Here is a 17,100-nt window from a genome sequence, read left to right as displayed (position 1 = left end):
AACGCCATGAGTAATTATGTATACATTTCATTTTGTAATGTACAAGAAATGTCATTCTAAACTTAGGTTTAGAATGAAAAAAAAAGTCCTTATGTGCTGCCTAGGCAAGCTCTCCTGTTTACATTTGACTCTTACATATAGAAAATGTAAACTTCAAAAAGATACAGAACAAAACAAAGCAATAATAATTACAATAAACCCCTCAGTTGCCATGAGTTGGTTCTGACGCATAGTGACCCTACAGGACAGGGTAGAACAGCCCCTGTGGGTTTCTGAGACTGTGAATCTTTACTGGAGTAAAAAGCCTCATCTTTCTCCCATGGAGTGGTTGGTGGTTTCGAACTCCTGCAGCCCAGTGTAAAACCTATGCCACACGGGTATAAATTAACTAAAATGATTGTATATATGTAATTGCTATAGTGATTTGAAATTGTTTTAAGAATAAATTGATTAACTGCAATCTCTTTTTATTAATTTGATAACACAACCTTGATTATTTTGCTATTAAACTTAGAAACATAAGAACAATAGACCTAGCTGCCAGCAGATTGTGTTAAAATGAAAGCTTTTAAAAAATAATTTGTGGACTTTGCTACCGTAGTTACGTAAGTGACTATGACATACCTTTTGAATGAAGTGTCCAGGAATCACATTTTGAGAAAATTTAAATATAGTTTTGTTCAAACTAGGTAAGTAGGAAGGTGGTAGCAACTTGTGGAAGTAAGGGAAATTGTATGGTAACTGGAAAGTATTGCTTTGGCACAAATGGACTCAATCATGCCAACCAGTAATTAAACCCATATGCTTTTACTAAGCAAAATGTATGTAATTAATGCTCTTTCATTTTTAAAATTAGGTAAGTTTGCATATAGAAACCCTATTTTAGAAGCATGGGAGTTATGAAAATAAAAATAACCTTTTGAGTTGTGAAGTCAAGTAAATGAAACCCATGATGGGTCAAAGGACTTAGAGATTAAAAGGTACTTTTAATGAATGTATTGTGACACACTTTTTAATATGTATTTTTAAATTATTTGTTATTAATCGTTTTAGTGGGGGCCCTCTTACAAATCTTATAACAATCCATCATTCAATTGTATAGCACACTTGTACATATGTTGCGACAATATTTTCAAAACATTTACTTTTTAACATTTTCTTTCTACTTGAGTCCTTGGTACCAGCTCCTCTTTTGCCTCTCCCTCTTTATATGTATTTTTTGTGTTCATGGTTTTCAGATGTGTTTTACTTAGCAAGATGAAAACTAGTAATTGTGTTAATTCATGATTTATTTTTTCTTTCTTTTTTTGGATTGTAATTATTGACCTACTTGATTTTTAGGTGGATATTAATAGTATCCATTTCTCTAAAAGTAATTTGATTTTTATCAACTAACTGCATAGCAAGACAGTTGTCTCAGTTATCTAAGGGGTCAGTTTGCAGATTAGTTGTATAGATAGATTCAGACTATTCATTGGAAAGCTATTCATGCTCTTATTTGGCTCTAGCTTTAGATATTCTGGGTCAAAATTATATGCTGCATTATGTGAAATTTTAGAAATTTAGGTCAACATTTGTTATGTTGGAGCATTTCCAAAGCTGCTTCCTAAGGAAAAAAATTAGCTTTGATTTTAGATAGCTTTCTTGTAGCTTGCCCCCTTAATATAAAAGTGGGATGATGAGGACACTAGTTGGACTCTTTAGTTTTTATTCATTTATGTGATTTTAGGTGAACATGTATTAGCTGTAATTCAGACCTCACACTGTATGATACTGGGACTGGGTACCACTCAGAGCCCAGAATTGATACTGGGGAAAATGCCCATGAGTTATTTAATCTAGCTTATCTTCCAGAATTTCCAAGATCCATTCTTTAAAACTTGACTGCTGAAAGGCTATATTCTTACAGATCATTAGTTTTACTCTTGAAAAAATTAATGTCATTGAACTACCTTTTAATGACCATCTTTAAAGAAGCAAGTATCTTAAACTTTCTAATGACGTCTGTCTTAGGGTGGGCTCTCTAGAAGTGAAATTAGAGAGACCTGTATATGTATGTACAGGATGCTTCAAAAAGTTTGTGAAATTTTTTGTTATCTCTGAATTTTTAAAGCTCATGTATATATATGTGTAAATAATGTCAGCCATTTTCATGTATGTATGTATATTTATACACACATACACACACACTGTAAATGAAACCAAATATTCAGGTCAATTTTGACTTTTAGTGGCCCTATAGGATTGAGTAGAACTGCTCTATAAATGATTTCTGTAGCTGTAAATCTCTTGGAGTGACTTTTGGGTTTGAACTGCTGTCCTTTTGGGTAATTATTCAACACTTAACTGAGTATTCCATCAAGGCTGTGTGTGTGTGTGTGTGTGTGTGTGTGTTTACCTATCTATCCATACCTAGAGAGAGATTGAAACTTTATCTCAAGAAAATGACTCCTATGACTGTGAAGACTGGCATGTTCCAAATATGTAAGCTACATATCTGTTTGGAAGCTTCTCCTGAATCATGTGGTTGCAGAGGGGACAGGGCCACAATTGGCAGGTTAGATGGCAGGTTGTGGCCTCACAGGGCTATAGAATCTGGTGAATTCCCTAATTTACAGATCAAGGAACAGATTGCTAGCTCCAGTACCAAGAAACACAGGACAAGTGAACTAAATGCAAGATCCAGAGCAATGGAGAGCCTTACGAGAGCATTCATTTATGAGGAGACTTGAAGGAATACAATTGATGTATGGATTATTATAAAGCTATAAAAGCCCCTAATAAAATAACTCATTAAAAAAAGTTCACAGAAAAATGGCATTAAAAGATAATTTTTTTATATGAACTTACTGAAGCCTCTTTCTATATACTGGGTATAGACCACATCTTCAAGTGTAAGCGTTCTTTACATCCGATTAAAGGCATGCCCTGAGTATGAGTATGGCTTTAGTCACACTCACTTGTAAGGCCATACCTAAAGTTACACCTCACACTAATCCTGCTTCATTAACAGAGAAGTTAGGATTTACAGCATAAAATGGATGATAATTATATATCATTCAATAAAGGATAATTACAGCAAACCATAAATAGAGGACAACTACAGGATACTGGGAATCATAACCTAGCCAGGTTGAAACAGTATAAGCATCACAGTCCACCTTGAGAACTTTCTGACACCGTTAACGTCTGTGCTTCAGGGGCTGTCTTTCACATCCATTTCTGTAGGCTATGGAGCCCGTCTCTGAACTCCCTGCCACGGAGCCAGTTCTGACTCATAGCGACCCTGTACGACACGATTCTTCTAAAACGGGGCCTGCTAACAAGTGGCCCTGTTTGTCTTTGTTTTTCTTCTTGTCCTCATCATGGTGAGATCATGCTGGCCAAAGTTAAAATTTTAAAAGGGTAGGAATGTTTATTTGATGCATCATTTGCAATAATTTTGAAAACTAATAATAATTTTTCAGTCATTCACATTGAGATGAAATTACATTCCTTTATTTATTTTCCCTTACTATATTTATGTCCTTGGAGCTGAGGAGAATGTTAAAGTCCTGAGTCAATACCAATGTATTTATTGTACAGCATAACAAATTGGTCAAAAGGAAGAGCAGCAATAATGAAATAGTCTTAGATACTTCAAAGGAATTATGTATACATCTTAATTTATTTAAGTGCTTTGTTTTCAACATTGGCTCTAGAGAAGTCAGTACAGGAAGCTTGGCAATTATCTTTTGAATATTCTTAAATTTGAGGCTATGATATTACAATAGCATGCTTATTAAAACAATGTAGTACACCTGATAAATGGATATTTTAGGACATTTAAAGCAGATAGTTTGAGATTGGTTGAATAATGATTCAAATCTCTTACATTTTGGATGTGGCGCTGCTTTTGATTTAGTTTGGACACCTTTTGTCATTACTGAAGTATGCTTTTTTAATTTTTTAGTTTCAGTTTTTATTTCATTTTAATCATGTGTTTCTCTTAATTATCTTATTGCCAAGAAAGACAGAAGAAAAAGTCCTTAAGAAGAATAGCAAAACTCAGGCTTTTCAGAATTGCTATTAGCATGTTTTCTACCCACCAGCTAGCTGGTTTGGTCATTGTCATTGAGAACAGCATCCTGCCTACCAATTGGTAGATTTATATAAAGAAGAATATAACTTCAGTGCTAGAACTTTTGAGCATATATGGGAATCATAGTCCTTCATTCCTTTTAGCAGAGAAGGGAACCCGAAAGGTTAAGTAGATTACTTAGGGTCACATAATGAGTATATACTCTATGATTCAATTAATAAAAATATATATTCTGTAGAACTAAAGGGAAGACTGTATTTGTGTACAAAGAACCCTGGTGGTGCTCTGGGATAAGTTGTGCTTCCTACTGCAGGTCATAGGTTAAACCCAACAGCCACTCCATGGGAGAAAGATCAGGCTGTCTGATTCCATGAAGATTTTCTGTCTCAGAAGCCAAATAGAGAGTCACTCTGAGTCAGATCAAGGCTTCTCTTGAATCATGTGGTGGCAGATACTGACAAAGCGAGCAGTGAATTTGGTGTACGTACACATTGATTTATTTCTTTATCGTGGGTAATGGGTGGTTTTTACTTTTTTAATCTGTATTTTTTAGAATTGTTATATTTTACCTGTATAATTTTTAAAATTTAGGCATAAAAATTGGGATTTGATAACATGTTTTTCCCCTGAAAAATATTCATGCCTTTCCTTCTATAAATCTTTTGGGGTGAGTATAAAATTTGACTCAAGCTGAAAATACTGTGTTCACCTGTTTTCTGCTACTCCGTGCAGTTAATCATAGAACTCCATTGATTGAGTCATCTAAATAGTTCTTCAATTGACTGCCTCCTCTCCATCTTCAGTCTCTGTCCAGTTTCTGACTCTGAGGCTGACTGTAACTGCTATCCCACAGATCTTTCCATTCAAACCTTACAGGATTGCTATTTCAAATATTACAGATAGTTCAGAGTGATTGAAACTTGAATGTCCCATATGCTTCTCATAATCTTTTCTGTAAAAACTCTTCTTTACATTCTCCAGATAACGTCGATTCTTGCTTCAGTCCCTAGTCACGTTATCTTCTGTTTACCAATTGCTCCGTGTCACCTGGCGATGTCTTGATTTTTTTTTTTTTCATGATGCTTTTTCTCATCACACCCTTTAGGCTGCTTTCTCAGTGCCTTGTAATAATTTAATGTGTGTATATCATTTTTCTTACTGTATAATTTCATAATTGTATGCTGGTGTACTTCCTGAGCAAATATACTTTACAGTATTTAACTTAGTAATTGCTGGGTCTACATATAGGAGGCATGTCATAAACTACTATCAGGTAAGCTTCTGACTCCTGACAGCCCTATGCTCTACCAATGAAATGCTGCCCAGCCCTATACCATTTCCATAATTGGCTGCAGATTATATTGTTGTAATCCACAAGATTCTCATTGCTTGAGTTTTACAAAAATTTTCTTTGTTTTGTTGAAAATATGTACAACAAAACATACATAAATCATTATGTTTTGACATGCACCATTTAGTTATATTGATTGCATTCTTTGAATTGTAGATCATTGGTTAATTTTTTTGAAGTAGATTACCAGGTCTTTTCTCTTCGGCTGTTGTATGTAGTCTGAAAACTGATGAACTCTTTTAAATATCATTTAAAAAAAAACCCAAACCCCCCCAAAAAACCTGCTATCAAGTCAATTCTGACTTCTAGCAAATATATATAGTGTTTTTGAGATTGTAAATCTTTTTGTTTTTTAAATCATTTTATTGGGGCTCATACAACTCTTATCACAATCCATACATAACATCAGTTGTGTCAAGCACATTTGTACATTTGTTGCCCTCATCATTCTCAAAATATTTGCTCTCCACTTAAGCCCTTGGTATCAGCTCCTCATTTTTCCCTCTCCCTCATGAACCCTTGATAATCTATAAATTATTATTATTATTCACTGCTTTTCTGTTGTCTGTCCCCCAGGGAGGAGGTTATATGTAGATCCTTATAATCGGTTCCCTCTTTACTCCCTATTCTACCCTCTGGTATCACCACTCTCACCACTGGTCCTGAAGGGATCATCTGTCCTGGATTCCCTGTATTTTTGGTTCCTATTTGTACCAGGGTACATCCTCTGGTTAAGCTGAATTTGTAAGCCAGAATTGGGATCATGATAGTGGTGGGGAGGAAGCATGTAAGAATTAGAGGAAAGTTGTATGTTTTATTGTTGCTACACTGCAAGCTGACTGGCTGGTCTCCCACAACCCTTCTGTTGTTTTCTCCTCCATACTGTTCATCCAGCCTGTCTTATCTAGATAGATCTGCAGAGATAATAACATGCACAAAAAAACAAGGCATAGCAAGACAAAGCGACAAAAGAGAACACTATGAGGACAACAACAAAGAAAACCAATGACCAAAACAAACAAATACATAAAGAGACAAAAAATTTAAAAAAAGGAAAACCTGTAAATAGTTAAAGGTCTGTTTGTTGACCTCTAGGAGTGTCCTCCAGTCGAGTTTGATGGGGTGCCACCCTTTGGCCCCAAAGTCTATCCTTTGCACTCCCTCGGGAGCTCCCTGCTCTGCTCTTCCTATTGCTCTGGTGCATGCCCTTAGTGTTTTGCCTCCGTGTGGAGGAGTCAGACTGGGCCAATCCCGACACTGAGTCTCCAATGTTGTTCCCCCATAGGGCCATGGGTCAACGAGGGACGTCGTGTCTCATAGTGGGATCAGCCATATGGTCCACTCTGCATTGGCTGTTCTGAGCTGGGATATCGTCCTCCAGACTTGGTGGATGATTCAATTGCTCTTGTGTGTTCTGACCAGACATGTCCCTCTCCCTGAGCTGCAGCTTCAGTGCTGTCCTCTAAAGTAAATTCTTCTGGGGGAGATTGTAAATCTTTACCAAAGCAGATAGCTTCATCATACTCTCATTGAGTGGTGGGTGGGTTTAGAAGCAGAGAGCCTCATCTTATGCTCACTGAGTGGTTGGTGGGTTTAAACTGCCTACATTGCAGTGACTGCACATTCATTGCACTGGCTGGGAATTGAATCTGGGTCACCTGTATGCAAGACAAGAAAAAGAAATCTACCACTGAACCAACAGTCTTTAGTCAAGCGGTGAACCTCAGCAAATGTGTGATGAGTGACTAAAAGAAGCTTCCAGTCTAAGTGATGCAGATGTATTTACGAAACTTCTGTAGAATTTTAACTAGTTCTGTGGAGGCAAAGAATACAAGGATTGTGTTTTCTGTGCAAAAAGGGTGGGTAGCCTTACTTCGTATAAGGCATAAGAAACAGTTTCAAAAAGTTCATGTGGAAAAATAGAATGAAGATAAAATGGAATTTTTTCCATGAACTTTTTGGACCCTCCATGAATATTTGAAGATTCTTAAAAGGAATTGCTAGGGTTTTTTTTGCCAGAGAACCAGAAACAAAGCCATTGCTGTTGAGTTGATTACAACTGTGACCACATACATGTCCTACACTGTCTAACTGTTCTGTAAGGTTTTCTTGGCTGTACTCTATGGAATTAGACTGACCTTTCTTCCTCAGAGCTATTGAGTGGGTTTCACCCACCAGCCTCTATATTAGCAGGCAGTCGTAACTGAAATCCAGGTTAGAGAATGGAAGTTAGAGAACAGATTCTGATCGTGGAAGAAGCGGGTGTTTCGCAGTCTTTTCAAAGGTCATTTTGGCACAAAGGAGGATGGAAGAGAATTGCCTTGTATAATGCTTTGACAATCTGGAGGGGAGAAGCCAAATAGATATTTAGGATATGAGTAAGTACTGATAACCACACGAGAAAATACCAACAGGGCAATCCAGGGTGGGTGATTCTATTTCTGTTTCTGATAATTGGATAGGCACTGCTATGACATTGTAAGTTAGGATATACATGTAAGGGCAGTAGCAGGCCAATGGTAGAATTCTTGCTTTCCATGGAGCTGACTCAAAGGTAGATCATCTGTCAGTGGAGGCTTGACTGTTTTAATAATTCTGGTAGGTTTCAGCAGAGTGAGTTTCTAGCCTAAGATTAGGAAGAAAGGCAGGCCTGATGATCTACCTCAAAAAAATCTGCCAATGAAAACTATAGATCACAATGCCCTATTCCTTTTGTATTGTAGTTGCCTTGAGTCAGGGATGACTTGGTGTCAGCTAATAATAACGTACAGGAGATATTTGGGGTGTGTAATGGATTTAATTTTGGACCTGATGACCTCAAGATATTTAGATAGGGTCTGAGCTTAGTATGACATACATAACAAGGGACCTTCAAAAGAATTTTTCCCATGAACTTTTTGGAGCGCCCTTGTAGATACAGCAGTAAGTCACAAAGTATTGATACTAGGGTTCCAGTTCATTGTTCTAAAGAAAACATGTCTCCATGATCAGTAGATGACTGCAGACAAGTTCTCGGTAATATGCTTGTCTTAGCCTGGCTAAGTCTGCCATCAAAAAGGTATTTGGTGCCATGGAAAAATTGTTTTGAGGTCAAAATTCAAGCAGACGTCTTCCCAAATGATTGACGCTTTGCAACAAACAACAGGAATGCTCTCCTATATAAAACAAGTTTTTAGATGAGTCAAATGTTTTCAGGAAGGCCTAGAAAACGTCAGAGATGAGCCGAGAGAGGGGAAGATTACCAGGCTCAATGAACTGAGAGGTTGGCTAAAGTCCAGAAACTAGTATAAGACTCTAGAATTGCCATTGATGCAATATCTAATGAAGTTGGCATCTTACATGATTTGGTATTGAATTTTAAACGAACATCTTCATCCAACTTTTGGCTTGATAGGAATATCAGTCACATGACATAAAGAACAGCGTGTTCAAATAACTGGTCTTTCCTTCTATGTTTTAAGCAAAATTGAAGCTAATGGAGATGATTTTATAGAACAAATCACAACTGGGACAATTCTTGGATTTACCAATGTGATCTAGAGAACAAAGTCTAATCAAAACGGACTCTTTTTTTTTAACATTTTATTAGGGGCTCATACAACTGTTATCGCAATCCATACACACATCAATTGTGTAAAGCGCATTTGTACATCATTCTCAAAACATTTTCTCTCCACTTAAACCCCTGACATCAGGTCCTCATTTTTCCCCTCCCTCCCCGCTCCCCCATCCCTCATGAGCCCTTGATAGTTTATAAATGGGTATTTTGTCATATCTTGCCCTGTCCGACACCTCCCTTCACCCACTTTTCGGTTGTCTGTCCCCCAGGGAGGAGGTCACATATAGTTCCTTGTAATCGGTTCCCTCTTTACTACCTATTCTCCCTTTACCCTCCCTGTTTCGCCACTCACACCACTGGTCCTGTAGGGCTCATCCGCCCTGGATTCCCTGGATTTTCATTCCTATCTGTACCAGTGTACATCCTCTGGTCTAGCCAGACTTGCAAGGTCGAATTCACATCATGATAGTGGGAGTGAGGAAGAAACGGACTCTTAAGGGCCAGTTCATTTCAAACCTGCTGGGCCAGTTCGTTTCAAGGCAGAGCTCAGCTCAGATGGTTAGGATGACTCTTGGAGATACCAGTGGGGTATTTCTCAAAGAACACAGGATGATCACGGGAGCTTATATGACGAAGTTGTAAGAAAAATTGAAAATTACATTGGTGAAAAAAATGCTGAGATCATTGCACTGGGGAATTTTACCTACTGTGATAATATTCATTCTTCCAGGGTAGCAAAGGCTGCCCTTGGAGATTTTTGTTGAGACACCTTACCCCATTCCCACTACAGCCTTGATCTTGCCACCTTCAAATTTCCTTTGCCCCCACTCAAATGCCAAGAATATTTAAAAGGAACATGCTTTGGAGTCCCTCAAGGATGCATAGACTGCTCTTTCGCTAGGTTGTAAGTAGAAGAGTCTAGAATTCCTCAGGGAAAGGGTTATTGATAGGTGCTGTTGAGGTGGTTCCCACTCACTGTGACCCTGGTGTATAACAGAACAGATCATTGCCCCGTCCAACGCCATCTTCCTCGTGGCCGTTATGTTTAAGCTCATCATTGTAGCCACTGTGTCAGTCCATGTTGTCAAGGGTCTTCCTTTTTCCCCACTGCCCAATACTTTACCAAGCATGATGTCCTTTTCTAGGGATTTGATCTCTCCTGATAGCTTATTCAAAATTCATGAGATGAAGCTTTATTTCTGTGTTTTCCATCTAGAGAAGTCAGCATGTACAGTTGTCATTTGTGTTGTTGAAAGAAGGTATTTGTCATGAAGTCGTTGAGTTCAACAGATTAAACAATATGGTCAGGAATCAAACGGCTATATACTTTTATAGTGACAATTTGTTTTTGATTCCTATTTGCTGAGTTCTTGATATTGGGTGTGACAATCAGTGACAAAATTGGATGGTTAAGTAGGAAAGATGTTTTCTGTTATTCTACCCTGCACATATAAAGACAGCAAAACGTGAACCCAAACTCACAGAAAACTGCTTTTGTGTTTGTCCCAGTAACATAACCAATCAGACTATGAATTTCAAGTTCTGAAGAACTGATTCATCAGATGAACTCGTGATTCATTAACTCTGACAGCGTTGTTTTTATCCTTTTTATTTTTTTTTGTTTTTATCCTTTTTAAATAAAAGTACAGTATTTTCACAGGAAATTTAGGAGCTATATTTGAACTGGTCTATGACTTTTCTATGTGTTGATTCTGTGGGAGAGGAGAGTAATAATTCTTTCAAATAGAATTTTCATACTTTTGCTTGCACATGTTCATATTTGGACCATTGTATATATAAATAATTAGATCATATAATTAATGTACATGTCAAAAAATGTTCTATAGAGCCTTAGAATTTGAGTGTTACTCTTTTATCTTACCGGTTTTGATCACATCAGGTTGGACTGTGAGAGTAAGTTTACTGCAGTTCTCCTTAACAAAGGAAGTATGTTTTTTTCTTTTGGTGAGGGCCAGAGGTCATCTACCTTCCACAAGGCAGGAAGGAGCACATTAACATGTGATCAAAGATGATTCCTATGAAGGGAGCACTTTTTACCAATTATGATAAAAGCCATCCCTTCCATGGCATTCTGTATTTCTCTGCTGGGTTTGATCATTTGTTGCAGTAGCCACAAGGAACTTGCCGTCAGTACTTCAGAGTATGGGGTTTATTAGAGCAGTAACAGTGTACAACTTGGGAACTGGAATGACTGGGCAGTAACGGGAACAACTCAAGGTACAGTTTGTGATCTGGACAACTTCTTGTCTTTTGCTTAGCTTTCTTTGCTCAGTGTCTCCGTCTAGCATTGCTTTCCTGGTTCCTGTCATCTAGGGCCACCGTGGCTCTTGCTAGGGCTGCACTGCTGACTCTCTTTCAAAAAAAATTTTGGTGAGAGTTTACATAGCAAATTAGAATCCCATTAAACAATGTCTATACATACATATATGTTCAGTGACATTGGCTACATTTTTCATATTATATCAACATTCTTTTTAAGTGGTTTTCTTGATACAGTATTCACAAATCATATACCCTCATGGTTAAATCACGTTTAAAATGAGTGGCATATACTTAATCACAATCAGTTCCAGTGCTTGCTGCCCCCTCCCGGATTCCTTGTTTGCTCCCCAAATCCCCTCACGCTCTCTATCTTCACCGCTCATCCCCCACCCCCCCCAACACATCCCTGAAAAACCATTGCATCAGCTATCTCTGTACAACAACTCCTTTTGTGTTTCTCAAACTGGGAACCTCAGCAGTAACAGTTAAAAACAAAAACAGATAAAATGGCAAGAATAAAAAAAGAATAATATAAAAATACTAATAAAGAAAAGACCACCATCAATATTTAAAAAGCCAGGGAAGAAATTTTTGTTGTGGAGCAAGTAAGAAATTCTTGAGACTAGATCAAATTAAGGTTGGGTCAAGATGGAGGTCAGTTGACCAAGTTTCAAATTATACTTTGGTTGATCTACCATAATCAAGATTACAGATGTCTGTATATGACAGGAAAACTGTTAAAATCCCTTGCCCATGATTAGAAGAGATTTGTGAGAGGCTTAATCTGATACTCCAGATGGATTTTGGGTTCTCATTGTCCCCTGTCCCAGCCTTCTACTACTTTCCCTTCATCATATTTGGGTTTTGTTATTGTCATCTTTGGATCACACAGGCTGGTGTGCTTCTTCCTTGTGACTTGGCTGACTCCTCACTTAGATGGCTGCTTGTTTGAATATAAGCCTTTAAGACCCCAGGCATTATTCCATTTGGTAGCTGGGGACCATCTGCTTTCTTCACCTACATTGCTGTCGCACCCTTATCTTCAGTGATCCTTTCATGAAGGTGAATATTGAGCAGGGCCATGTTATCAGAACTAACTGTTCCTAGGCTGGAGCTAGGGTTAAGTGGAAGCCCAGAATCCAACTGCTTGTTTACAGGGTATAGGATGTTCTCAGTGCAGGGAACCCAGATCCAAAGGACTTTGTCCACTCCTGGAGTCTCTCTTTTAAGCCAAGTAGGAGCCCTGGTGGTATAGTGGAACACAAGTGAATTTTATTGTGTGTTTTAAATTTTTTCTGAAATTTTCAAATATTAAAAATAGAAATAGCATAATAAGCTTCCTGTTCCTATAGACATTTTTAGTTTATGGCCAACCCTATTTCATCTATCTTTCTTTTTAAAACTTTTCCCATACTTCTCACATCTAGAATTATTTTGAAGAAAATTCCAGATATGATCTCCTCTATAAACATTTCATCATTAAATTCTAACATACAACCATATAGTACTTTTGTGCCAGTTAAAAATATGTAGTAACTTGGTAATACTATTAAATATTTGGACATTATTTAGAATTGGCCGATTTCTCTTCTTTTTCCTTGCCCTGCTATTTTCCTTCTTCCATTTTATTTTTGTTTAAAAAAAAAAGGATCAAATAAAATTTACACTCTACAGTTTTTTGGGGGTGAGGAGGTAGGTATGTTTATTTTATTTTTTAACAATGTTAATTAATGAAAGTCTAAGTGGATATTTTGGTACAATTTATAGGAAAGATAGACCTATGTATGTACTGCTTACATATTCTCATTTTTTATCCACAGATTCCTTACTCCCTTCCCCTGAATTTCATTTCTTGGAGGGACCATAAGGCCATTTGTTGAAGGACAAAAGTCATTTGCTTTACACTATCAACTTTAGTTAGTTCACCTCCATGGTGTAATGAAATATTTCCAGTCTTCTGCATTTCCTTAATCAGTTTCAGGTTTGATTTTCTTTCATTCCCAGCAAAACTGTTCCCTAAGTGGTATTGCATGTTTTTCTGTAGAGGCACACAGTATCTGGTTATCTGTAGCTCTCTAACTTTGTGGTGGTAGCATTGTTAGTAATCATTGTTAGCCCCCTAATTAATGAATTGGGCTTTTTAATATGGTGATACTCTAATGCCTACACAGAATTCACAGACAATATTCATGATTAGAAGGTTTATTAAGGAAGTAGACGGGTTCTAATGCAAGTAAGAAATACTCAGGTTACATTTGGTTATCAGCACTTGTCAGGTCTGCTAATACCTGTCTAAAGGGTCATACCACTCTGCTGTGAGCCTAAATCCTAAGGCATTCAGCTTAAACTCGGTGGGTTACCAGATCCACCTCCCGGAACAAGTGTCCGAGCACCACTCACAAGCCCACCTCCTACCCTGAAGCACACTCAACTTTACTTGAAGGAATTAGGCTTCTAGGCTGGGAAGTCCACCAGTCTTTTTCACGTGATAGCACCTGGTTCTACTGCTTCTCCTCAGATATTATAGCTGTCTTTTGTATCCAGGAGGTTCACTGTCAGGAATCTCTGGGCCAGAGAACTCCCTCCACTCCTCTCTCCTGCTTAACAGAGTGCTCATTTTATACCCAACAGGATGAGATTACAGGAAATCTTAATTACAGTTACACACAGGTGAATCCTATCGTATCTTCCTCCACCTTCTTACCAGGCCCATGGAAGAAAAAAGTCATTGGGTGGGAGCTAGAGACTTTGGGTAGAAGAGCCACGTTAAACCATTCACTTCTTCTGCATCGCTTTTTAAACTGGAATTTTTTTTAAAGGGTCTTTACGGTCTTGTTAAATCAAATATTTGAAGCATTCCAGCCCATAACAACTGAATTCTTACTGATCCCACATTTAACCACTCTGTCTCTACAGGTTGGCTCTTGCGTAAGGTGACCAGACGCCCTGCTTTTGGGCGTTTTTAAAAAGTTCTGATTTTTGGAAAGAATGCATGACAAGCTAGGGAACGGTCTATTTGGTCCATATAGACCAAATTTTTAATCAAGAATCCCCGCTCTCCCCCTTCCCCCGGTCAATGATGTCGCGCTTTAAATCTGGTCACCTTATGTCTTAAGGCCTTTTGACCTGTCCTCAATAGTGTATTTTGGCATGATGAGGTGCTCTCGGCTCATCTTAAGGGACTCTGAGACTTGGAGTCAGACCTTCTCTTCAAGTACATACTGTTGGTTGGTTGGTTTTAGTGGTACTGTCAACAGTATTTTTACTTAAACATTTTAAGATTAAATAAATATATATATTTCTTGTTCTTAGGGTGTATTCCATTAAGGCTTCACTGTTGAATTACTGTGTTGTAAAATCATTTGAAATAATATTTCTCTGTGTGGTTATTCTATCTTGATCAGTATACAGTTAAATTTGTTTATATTTTTAAGGATTACTGTATAAACTTTTACTTTTTCCTCTAGTTCCTAAATGTTTCCTCCCCGCTCCCACTACCATGACTCGAATTCGATCTTGCAAGTCTGGGTAGACCAGAGGATGTACACTGGTACAGATAGGAACTGAACATACAGGGAATCCAGGACGGATGAGCCCTATAGGACCAGTGGTGTGAGTGGCAAAACAGGGAGGGTAAAGGGAGAATGGGTAGGAAAGAGGGAACCGATTACATGGAACTGTGTGTGACCTCCTCCCTGGGGGACAGACAACCGAAAAGTGGATGAAGGGAGACGTCGGACAGGGCAAGATATGACAAAATACCCATTTATAAACTATCAAGGGCTCATGAGGGAGGGGGGAGCGGGGAGGGAGGGGAAAAATGACCTAATATCGGGGGTTTAAGTGGAGAGAAAATGTTTTGAGAAACGATGTACAAATGTGCTTTACACAATTGATGTGTGTATGGATTGGGATAACAGTTGTATGAGCCACTAATAAAATGTTAAAAAAAAAAGATAAAAAAAGAAAAAACAAAACAAACAAAAATAAATAAATAAACTTTTGCTTTTTATAATTATATAGAAGAAATAAAATCTATAAAGCATGGTATTTTAAGATATGTATACCTCTGCTTACTCCTCTAATCCATTTCTTCCTTTTCTACTGATTACAATTTTTAAAGTTAAAAAATTTCTTTTCATTAAAAAATGAGTAAATATGTGTATTTATTAAAATAATTTCTTAGATTAATCATTACTGTAATTAATACTCCTAACTCATTTGTAAATGAACTTTAAGGGAAAAAATGTAAACATGCTAAGACAAAGAAAAGATTATTTGTTCAAAATAAGTACACTTGGGATTATGTTTGTTGATATCGTGATAATTCTACTAGCTTACATGAATGAAATCTGATCATCATGTGAACTTGAATATTTTTGTTTTCAGTTGCTTTTAAGAGGATATGTCCTTGTGTATTTGTGTATTTTCAACTTAATATTTTCCCCCATATGTTTGAAATGAACTTGTATGTCACTAAAGAAATCCAAAGTCCACATCAGTTTTGCTTTTCCTCCCGTTTTAGGCACTCAGACCACTATTTAAATCCGATGAGCCGTAAGGAACCTGGAGGAATTCCAAGTCTATGAACGTGCATTCTAGGTTCTTTTTTTTTTTTAATGAAGCATATTTTTTGTTCTTGCACAGCCTATTCATTTCAACAAATGAGATCAGTAATAATGTCCCTTGAAGCCCCCCCATAAATGTGGTTCTCTTTTTCCTCCTCCCATATGTCTTCCCTCCCTCTGTAATTTCTACTTTTTCCTCTCCTTGCCCCTGATCTCTGGCCTCCTGTAGTCTTCAAAGTCGTATCTTTGGGTGTAAAAATCACTTTCCTTTTTCTTTGTTTTTCCTTATGTGCAATTAAATATTTATCTTTTATCAGATTGATTAACTTTGCTTAGCAGGATGTTTTCTAGCTTTGTCTATGTCTTGAGGTGATTAAGAGATCCCTCTTTGTTTTATTTTTATTAATGCATAATATTACCTTGTATGAGTGTTTATCCCTTTTTCTATAAGCAGATTTAGTTGTTTCCATGTTTTTGGTATTATGGAAATTGCTGCACTAAACAGGGGTGTGCATTTATCTGTTTGTGTTGTATTCTTTATTTCCTTAGAGTATATACCCAGTAAAGAGACTGCAGGATCATAAGGTAATTGTATTTATATTTGTTTAAGAACGTGCCATACTTATTTCCATAGTAGTTGTACAATTCTACAACCCCACCAGCAATGCATGAACATTCCAATCTTTCTGCATTCTCTTTCTTTGGCATTTATTATTATTATTTTTCTTTTATTTTGCTAAAAGTGTAGATGTGAAGTGCTATCTTATTGTTTTTTTAATTTGTCTTTCCTTTATTGCAAAATGAACGCGAACATTTCTTCATATGATTTTTGGCCTCTTGGATGTCAATTTAATACTACACACACATGTCTCATTCCTAAACAAGTATAGCCTGGATTTGTTCCATAGAGACATTTAGAGGAATGTAATACGAGGGGGTACCAAAATAAAAATAAATAAACAGAAAAAAGCTCCCCTGGGTGGAGCTTTCAAAGTACGTATTTTTCCCTGCTATGTGAGCATTGAGCAACTACCTTGCTCTGAGTTGGTGCACCCAGTGGCGTTGCTTGGGAAGGTTCTCTTTGGTCACAGTGAATTTTTTTTGTCAAAGCAGTTTCGTTAGAAACTCATTTTTTGTGATGGCCGATTTAAGAGAACAGTGTGTGGCTGTGAAATTTTGTTTCTTGTTTGGGAAAAATGCCTCAGAAACTGTTGTGATGTTGAACACAACTTACAAGGACAGCACTATGGGAAAAACT

General features: G+C 37.3%; 1 protein-coding gene across 2 annotated transcripts in view; it reads left to right on the top strand.

Annotated features, from left to right (window-relative positions):
- Positions 1–16,396: 16,396 nt before the first annotated feature.
- Positions 16,397–17,100, top strand: part of SNX13 (sorting nexin 13) — an 89,745-nt gene continuing 89,041 nt past the window's right edge. For both annotated transcript variants that reach the window (XM_030885240.2, XM_030885239.2), the window contains exon 1: positions 16,397–16,427. The gene's annotated coding sequence lies outside the window, so the exon portion shown is untranslated. The remainder of the gene's footprint in view (positions 16,428–17,100) is intronic.

Source organism: Echinops telfairi, unplaced genomic scaffold, assembly GCF_000313985.2.
Source record: "Echinops telfairi isolate 266 unplaced genomic scaffold, ASM31398v2 ScPeMD7_23;HRSCAF=83, whole genome shotgun sequence".
In the NCBI taxonomy this organism is placed as follows: Eukaryota; Metazoa; Chordata; class Mammalia; order Afrosoricida; family Tenrecidae; genus Echinops; species Echinops telfairi.
The sequence above is the reverse complement of the archived record's forward strand: the minus strand, read 5'-3'. Positions and strand labels throughout refer to the sequence as shown.